Raw genomic sequence first — 9,381 nt, forward strand, 5'->3', positions numbered from 1 at the left:
CCAATGGACTATGGAACCCCCCACCCAGACTGTGCCGGAGCAGGGGTGAGCGTGTTTTGGTAGGATCCCTGCTGACCCAGTGGCGGAACCATTTGCCACTGTTAGGGCCCTGGCCTGGGACGCGGTGGAGTAGGGTGGGCCCAGGTCCACCTACTCTGTGCTGCCAACCCCATCCCTGGGGTGGCAGCCTATTCACCCCTAGGTCAGAAGGTCTGTGCATTACTTGTGTCTTGCCCCAGCCAGGACACTGTGGGCCCAGACTGTGCGTTTGTGGGCTGCCTTAGCCGGGTTAGACTAAAGACTGCTTGTGCTCTGCCCAGCCCAGAGGGCCAGAGCTCCCCTACAGACTGATAAATGCTGTCTGTCCCAGCCAGAAGACTGTGGGCTAAATTAGACTGCTTATCCTCTGCCCCGATTAGAGCCCTAGACTCTTGCTTAAGGCAGCCCTAGCCTGGAGACTCTGGGCTAAAGACTGTTTACTCGCCCGAGAGGGCTAGATCTCCAGATTAATGGTGGTTTGCCTAGGGTTACCATATTTAGTGCCTCCGAAAGGAGGACACTTTAAAGGGGCCCCAGCCCCGCCCCCGCTCCCGCCCCAACTCCGCCCCCTCCCCAAAGTCTCCGCCCCCTCCCCTGCTTCCCGCGAACATTTGAGTCGCGGGAAGCCTGAAGCAGGTAAGGGGGGGGGATGTGGGGGGAGGAGGCGCGGCCCACCCCCGGCACCGCAGGTCCCCAGCCCGTCCCCCGAGCCCCCGGCCCGGCACCGCCGGCCGAGCCCCCAACCCAGCACCCGAGCCCCCGGCACCCGAGCCCCCGAGCCGCCGGCCGAGCCCCCGGCCCGGCCCGGCACCGGGCCCCCCCGAGCACCGCCGGCCGAGCCCCCGAGCCCCCGGCCCGGCACCCGAGCCCCCGGCCCGGCACCCGGCACCTGAGCCGCTGGCCGGGCCCCCCGAGCCCCCGGCCCGGCACCGCATGTCCGATTTTCCCGGACATGTCCGGCTTTTTGGGTTTTCCCCCCGGACGGGGATTTGGAGCCCAAAAAGCCGGACATGTCCGGGAAAATCCGGACGTATGGTAACCCTAGGTTTGCCTCTGCCAAGAGGCTGTGAGCTATATACTGCTTGTTCTCTCCTGATCGGGTGGCTCACCAGGAGGGCAGGGATAGACTTCCAAGCAGTTGTTTCTGCATTGTCTCAGGCGTTTGCTGAGCAGTTGTAATCAGGAGTCATTGTCCACCCTTCCTGCCTCCCTGCAGCTATCCTCTCCTTGAATTAACCCCTTGTACACATATAGTAAACAGCACAATAACAATCAAACAGAACATAGAACATTCATATATTGTTACAGAGTAGCCACACATTCTCCCCTATTTAAACATTTAAAGATACCTAGGAGAGTTCACATGTACCCTCCTGGGCCCCCTTTACGCTCAAGTCAGCTTTGGGGATTGAAGCTGGGACCTGATCTTGTCACTTCCTCCTCCTGTTCATCTAGTCTGGTGGGAGATAGATGGTGAGCTCTCTTTCATTAAGGTGCCAGCTGCCCAGGCTGCACCTGTGGGTTTTCCTTGAGGTTGTATAGGACTCACTGCTTTGATCAGTCCAGATGGACAGGACTGTCCTGGCCCCCTGCAAAGCTGGCCTTAACCAAGCATTAACCCCTGGTTTCTTATGACCTAGTGTCAGGTGGGACAGAGATTTGCACCCCACCCCAGCTTTGACATGTCCTCCCAGAGTGTGTCTTCTATGCCTCAGCTATGTGTATCTGAGGAAACCATTTCACTCCTCAGGGGCGAATTCTCATAGCCAGATTTCTCTCTTTACGCCACTTCCTTTCCTATGGCAAAGCCCTGTTTCCATGATAAGGGGAGGTTGTGAACTTGCCTTCTGAGTTTGGACTCTGTGTGCCTGTCCTTGAGCTGGTTGCTTCACTCATCCCAGCATGTATGAAACAAGTGTCCCCTCCCCCATCCCCTGACTCATTTGCATTTTCACTCAGCATGGAATAGTGAGACACGCTGGGGGAAAATCACCCACCCTCTTTGCAGCTGCATTGTTTGTATTTTCACAAATATTTTCAGCTGTGACCAGTTATCAGAGTCTGTCTTGATCTTTCTGCTCCCACCTTCACTTAAATGGGTGGCAGAACCAGAATTGTGGTACAAGTTTACATAGGGTTACCATATTTCAGCAAGCAAAAAAGAGGACGGGAGGAGCCCTCCCAGAACCCCCAACCCTCCCCCCGTTCCTTGTCCCCTGACTGCCCCCTCCTGGGACCCCTGCCCCTAACTGCCCCCCAGGACTCCACTCCCTATCTAAGCCTCCCTGCCTCTTGTCCCCTGACTGCCCCAACCCTTATCCACACCCCCACCCCCAGACAGACCCCTGGGACTCCCACGCCCCATCCAACCACTCCCCACCCCCTGACAGCCCCCCCCAGAACTCCCAGCCCCCCACCCCCCCGCTCCTTGTCCCCTGACTGCCCCCTCCTGGGACCCCTTCTCCTAACTACCCTCCAGAACCCCATCCCCTACCTAAGACTCCCTGTTCCCTGTCCCCTAACTGCCCCCTCCTAAGACCCCCCCCAACTGCCCCCCAGGACCCTACCCCCTACCTGTATCCTGACTGCCCAAAACTTTCTCCACTCCCCCCAAAAAGCCCCCCCCCGTTTCTTGACTGCCCCCTCCAGAACCTCCCTGCCCCTTCTCCTGCCCCCTGGCCCCCTTACCCTGCTGCTCAGAACAGGGTGTTGGGCTCTGTGCGAGCCGGACACGTGGCTAAGCTCCCCAGCACAACAAAACCCGGTCCCTGGCCCTGCACAGTGCTGCCGGACCGGGCTGCAGGGGAGAGCTGCCCTTGTATCAGCACAAAGTGCTCTCGCTCCCGTTTTGCTACGCTGCATGGCAGAAACCGCTCCCAGTTGCAAAAGGGGAGGGCTGCACTTTGTGCTGATACACTTGCTCAGAATGCAGGGCGGATCCGGCTCCTCTACAGCTGCTCCGGAGTCCAGCCCGGGACTTTCCTGCAGCCCTCCCAGCCGCTCGCTCTGCTCTGCCGGGGGAGGGGGGAAATCCCAGACATTGTGAGTGCTTTACAAATTCCCCCCGGACGCTATTTTTAGCACAAAAAGGAGGACATGTCCGGGTAAATCCGGACGAATGGTAACCCTAGTTTACAACATCATTTCCTAATCTATTCTAAGGATTAGGGCCCTACCAAATTCACGGCCGTGAAAAATGCATCACGGACCGTGAAATCTGGTCTTCTCCTGTGAAATCTTGTCTTTTGTGTGTTTTTACCCTATACTATACAGCTTTCACAGAGGAGACCAGCATTTCTTAAATTGGAGGTCCTGACCCAAAAGGGAGTTGCTGGGGGGTTGCAAGGTTATTTTAGGGGGTTGCAGTATTGCCACCCTTACTTCTGCACTGCCTTCAGGGCTGGGCAGCCGGAGAGCAGCAGCTGTTGGCCAGGCGTACAGCTCTGAAGGCAGCGCCCTGCCAGCAGCAGCTATACCATACCATGCCACTGACCCTTATTTCTGCGCTGCTTCCTTCAAAGCTGGGCAGCTGGAGAGTGGTGGCTGCTGACTGAAGGCCCAGCTCTGCAGGCAGCAATGCAGAAGTAAGGGTGACAATACCATACCAGGCCATCCTTACTTCTGTGCTGCTGCTGGCAGTGGCTCTGCCTTCAGAGCTGGGATCCCGGCCATCAGCCGCCGCTCTCCAACTGCCCCACTCTGAAGGCTGCACCACCACCAGCAGCAATGCAGAAGTAAGGGTAGCAGTACTGCAACCTCCCCTACGATAATCTTGTGATCCTCCCCCCCCAACTCCTTTTTGAGTCAGGACCCTTACAATTACAACACCATGACATTTTAGATTTAAATAGCTGAAATCATGAAATTTATGACTTTTAAAATCCTGGACCCTGAATTTGGTAGGGCCCTGCCAAGGATATATCAAAAAGAATATAAACTGTCAATAGGACTGTCGTCCAGTATTCCCACCACCAATTTCTGGGACCCCTTCTGTTTTTATTAGTAATTTGGGCTACAGGCACAGCAAATGGTTTTGCCATTGGAATCTTCGCCCACATCTTTGCCTGCCAGCCCCGGATGAGATTTCACCACATAGGGTTTGACCAGGGAGTGAGCAGTTCCATTGTCCCTCTACCTCAGAAATGTTTCCCCATGAACTTCCAGTACCACTGGGGATCAAGTTGTCTGTATCCATGAGAGTTCAGCAAGATATATGTGCAGATGCCTAGAAGGATTGAACTCACCAGTTTGTATGTTGTATGCCACAGATGAGCTGACTGTGTAACTCTCTCCCTCCGGAGACCAAATAACATGTTTAGCTCCATACAGGTGAGGTGAAGGCTGCCCCTTTGGCTGAGTTGTCAGTAAGTTACCCACTATGACTCATTGCCAGCCCCCTGGCACCTGAGGAGCTTGCCTACTTCTGTCCTGTCTCCTGGTAGTTAAAAAACCTCAGATCTGTGAAATCTCTCTTTGGGGGTCAGTTTGGGGCAGCTGCTTCTCCTAGTTTGGGGATTACCCACTTTCCTTTTTAGGGGCATACCCCTATTCCCCCTCCTAGTGCCCATGTTTGGGTCAGCCTCCCTTGGACTTCCTCTTGGACCCAGACCTGCTATCCTCATACTCGCCAGCCGGCCTGCACTACTGAGATGTTTTGCCTTCTGATACCTTCACATCATTTTAGAATGTGGGTAACCCACATCATAAAACTTTTCAAACTTGACCATTTCATGCAGCTTGTTTAAAACAGTGAGTCCTGAGCTTTTGCCACATTTGTGGCAGTAATCCCTCAGCTGATTTGTCACTTCCATATAAGTTATCCCCCTGTGCTTTTGACTCCCCTAAAGATCTTTTCCATAAGCTTCGGGAGTCAGTTCAAATTTAAATTTCTCACTTCCAGGAAAGGGGTGAGAAAACAGGCAGTCTTCAGGATCTATTCGATTTAAGTCACAAGACTTCCCAAAGGTAGTGAGATCCCTCCCTTCCCCCTGTGCAACTGGGTCAAAAAGTTATTCTCTGCTTCCTGCTGTGTGGCATTCCATCTTCTATCCCCTGTTTACTTGATTACTAGGTCCCAGGTTACTGGTTTCTCTGTTGTGTGAGATCCAGATCATGTTGTCACTGTGCCGCCTCATGTTGCTGCTGCTTTGCCTAGTCCACGGGTTTTCTCCTTCAGATGCAGTCTTTGAAAGAGAAACTGCAGCTTTTCCCTTTCAAACATCAACATGACCTCAGACATCCATGAGCTTTTCACGGATCCTTCCTGTTCTGTGAATGAAGGAAGATAGAAGGCAGAAGGTTCTGGGAGTGAACTGCTGGCTAGATAAATGGTTTAGGATGGAGGGTTTGGACTTAGTGGTAAATTGATCTCTCTCTCCCTATAGCAAGTAGCTGTACGTCTGGAGGGCATCCACCTCAGCAGAAGGGGAACCAGTTTTCTAGGGGGCAAGGTGGCTAGTTAGGAGCGCGTTAAACTAACAACAAACGGGGAGCATGAAAAGGGGAGGAAATGAACACTTGCTTAGCACAAATTTAAGATTCAGAACAAAATTAATGAAGGCATCAAAGGATGTGAAGAGAAGACATTTTTAATTGCCTATACATCAATGTTAGGAGCCTGGGTAATAAGAAGAATTGTAATTACTAATTTGCCCTAGCTGGTGTTACTGAAACCTGGTGGGACCGTTAGTGTGGTTGGAATGGTAAAATCTATTTAGGAAGGAGCAAGTGGTCAAAAGGGAAGGGAGAGTGGCAATCTGTCAAAAATGGTATTCCTTGTATTTGAGTCACTGACAGGTCAGAAGCAAATGATCTTGAATGCCTAGGGATTAGTTTTCTAACAGATAAAACACAAGATGGGGTATTAGTTGATGTCTGCTACAGACCACCAAATCACATTACAAAACAGGATGACTGTCTCCTTGGTATTTTAAAAAAGCTGCATTATCATGAGGGACTTCAGTCTGAGTGACATATGCTGGAGGTCTGACGCCGTCAGTACTAAAACATCCTCAGAATTTCTAATTATTATACTTGAGAATTTCCTAACTCAAAAAGTATTGCATGGGGGAATATTAGATCCCATCCTGACTGATGAAGAGCAATTGATCACAGAATTAAAAATTAGTGGTAGGTTTGGTGCAAGTGACTATGATTTGATTATTCGTTTTGCATGTAACAAATGTAAAGTCCAAAACTGAAAATATATGTACTTAGGCCTTGGCTACACTTGCAGCTGTACAGCGCTGTGAGGTAAACCTGTCTTCGTACAGCTGAGTAGGGAAAAGCGCTGCAGTCTGTCCACACTGACAGCTGACAGCGCAGTGGCGTGGCCACACTTGCAACATTTGCAGCTGTGTTGGGAGCGGTGCATTATGGGCAGCTATCCCAGCATTCATGTGGCTGCAACGTGCTTTTCAAAATGGGGGGCTGGGGTGGATTGTGACAGGGAGTGTGGGGGGAGAGTGAGTGCTTTTTGGAGCATGTCAGCATTCTATTTTGCAAGTTCCGAACTCCCGGCCCCCTGCTCATTCATTCACTCACTCAAAGCAAACAGCAAACTGTTTGCTTTTTCTCTGTGGTACGAGCTTTGAAACAAGCACTTCCGTATTCCTGCAGCCAGTCACAACAATGGAGAGGATTGGCCACTTGACAAGGTGATCAGTACAGCGCTGCAGGTTGATTCCTGGTACACACTCACAGGGGAGAGTCGTAGTCACTCCACTGTATCTCTTATGCTTCTCGGGGAGATGAAGTACCTGCAGCGGTGTATCCAGGAAGATACAGCGCTGTAAGTGCTGTGCCAGTGTGGAAGGGTAGTGAGTTACAACGCTGGGGGAGGCTTTACAGCGCTGTAACTCGCAAGTGTAGCCAAGGCCATAGTGCTTTAAAAAGGACATTGAAACAAACCTAAAAACAGGGCCCAGGGCACAATATGGATTCAAGTTCCTGACAGACTTAAAAGGAGTTTAGGGAGAAGGTGGATGTAGGTGAAATATGAAAGCAGTTAAGCAAAAATATGAAAGCAGTTAAGCAAAAATTTTTTTGATTCTTGATGAAAATCCCACACTAGAAGAATTCAGAAGCATTATTACAGGTTCCAGGACACACCACACGATCCATTGTCTACAGCCAAGCTCTAAGATATAACCGCATTTGCTCCAATCCCTCGGATAGAGACAAGCACCTACAAGATCTCTATCAAGCATTCTTAAACTACAATACCCACCTGCTGAAGTGAAAAAACAGATTGACAGAGCCAGACGAGTACCCAGAAGTCACCTCCTACAAGACAGGCCCAACAAAGAAAATAACAGAACACCACTAGCTGTCACCTTCAGCCCCCAACTAAAACCTCTCCAGCGCATCATCAGAGATCTACAACCTATCCTGAAAGATGATCCTTTACTCTCACAGATCTTGGGAGACAGACCTGTCCTCGCTTACAGACAACCCCCCAACCTAAAGCAAATACTCACCAGCAACCACACATCACTGAACAAAACCACTAACCCAGGAACCTATCCTTGTAACAAACCCCGATGCCAACTCTGTCCACATATCTATTCAAGTGACATCATCATAGGACCTAATCACATCAGCCATACCATCAGGGGCTCGTTCACCTGCACATCTACCAATGTGATATATGCCATCATGTGCCAGCAATGCCCCTCTGCCATGTACATTGGCCAAACTGGACAGTCTCTACGCAAAAGAATTAATGGACACAAATCTGACATCAGGAATCAAAATACTCAAAAACCAGTGGGAGAACACTTTAACCTGTCTGGTCATTCAGTGACAGACCTGCGGGTGGCTATATTACAACAGAAAAACTTCAAAAACAGACTCCAACGAGAGACTGCTGAGCTAGAATTGATATGCTAACTAGACACAATCAACTCCGGTTTGAATAAGGACTGGGAATGGCTGAGCCATTACAAACATTGAATCTATCTCCCCTTGTAAGTATTCTCACACTTCTTATCAAACTGTCTGTACTGGGCTAGCTTGATCATCACTTCAAAAGTTTTTTTTCTCTTAATTAATTGGCCTCTCAGAGTTGGTAAGACAACTCCCACCTGTTCATGCTCTCTGTATGTGTGTATATATATCTCCTCAATATATGTTCCATTCTATATGCATCCGAAGAAGTGGGCTGTAGTCCACGAAAGCTTATGCTCTAATAAATTTGTTAGTCTCTAAGGTGCCACAAGTACTCCTGTTCTTCTTTTTGTAGAAGCATTATTGACTTTAGGCACTAAAAATAGATGCAACTCATACTTTAGAAGGCATTGTAATCTACACCAAAATAGCACAAGATTTTCTCAATAGTCAGTTAATATTAACAATGTTAATTTTATTTATACAAATGTCAACAATAAAATCAAGATGAATTTTTACAGCTCTCTGGATGTTGTCTTTACATGAGTAGCATACCACACCCCCACATCCTCTTTATAACTGGAGCAACTATTTAATATTAATGCTTCCTGTGGAGGTTGGGACTCCATGTTTAGTCCCCCACTTACTGGATTATTAGGTCCCTGTTTATTATTAGATCCCAAAGCTGAAAACAATTATTAGACAGATCAGCTGGAAGAGGGAATTTAAACAGAAAAATGTGAATGATAATTGGGAACTGTTTAAGAACTTTTGCCAGATGCCCAAAAAACCACAGTTGAGATACCTATCTAGATAGATAGATATATGGAAATAGTAGTTGTCAATAATAAAACAGAAAAGGCAGAAGCATTCAATAAATATTTCTGTTATGTATTTGGGAAGAAGCCAGATAACCTATTAGTATCATGTGGTGATGAAATACTTTCCATTCCAACAGTAACTCAGGAGGATATTAAACAGCAGCTAATAAAGTTAGACTTTTTAAATCATTATGTTCAGATAACTTTCATCTAAGAGTCTTAAAGAGGTAGCTGAGGAGCTCCATGGATCGTTAATGTTGATTCCCCCCCCTCTTCAATAAATCTTGAAACACTGGGGAAGTTCCAGACGTCTGAAAGAAGGCTAATATTGTTGTGCAAATATTTCAAAAGAGTATATGGAATGACCTGGGTAACTTTAAGCATGTCAGCCTGACTTCAGTCCAAGGCAAAATAATGCAATAGCTGATAAGGAACTTGATTAATCAAGAATTAAAGGAGGGTAGTATAATTAATGCCAGTCAACATGAGTTTATGGAAACTAACTTCATATCTTTTTATGATGTGATTATGGGTTTGGTTGATGAAGGGAATAGTGATGATGTAATATACGTAGACTTCTGTAAGGCATTGGACTTGGTACCATATGACATTTTGATTAAGAAATTAGAAAGAT

Source organism: Chrysemys picta, chromosome 2 (assembly GCF_011386835.1).
Source record: "Chrysemys picta bellii isolate R12L10 chromosome 2, ASM1138683v2, whole genome shotgun sequence".
Classification (NCBI taxonomy): domain Eukaryota; kingdom Metazoa; phylum Chordata; order Testudines; family Emydidae; genus Chrysemys; species Chrysemys picta.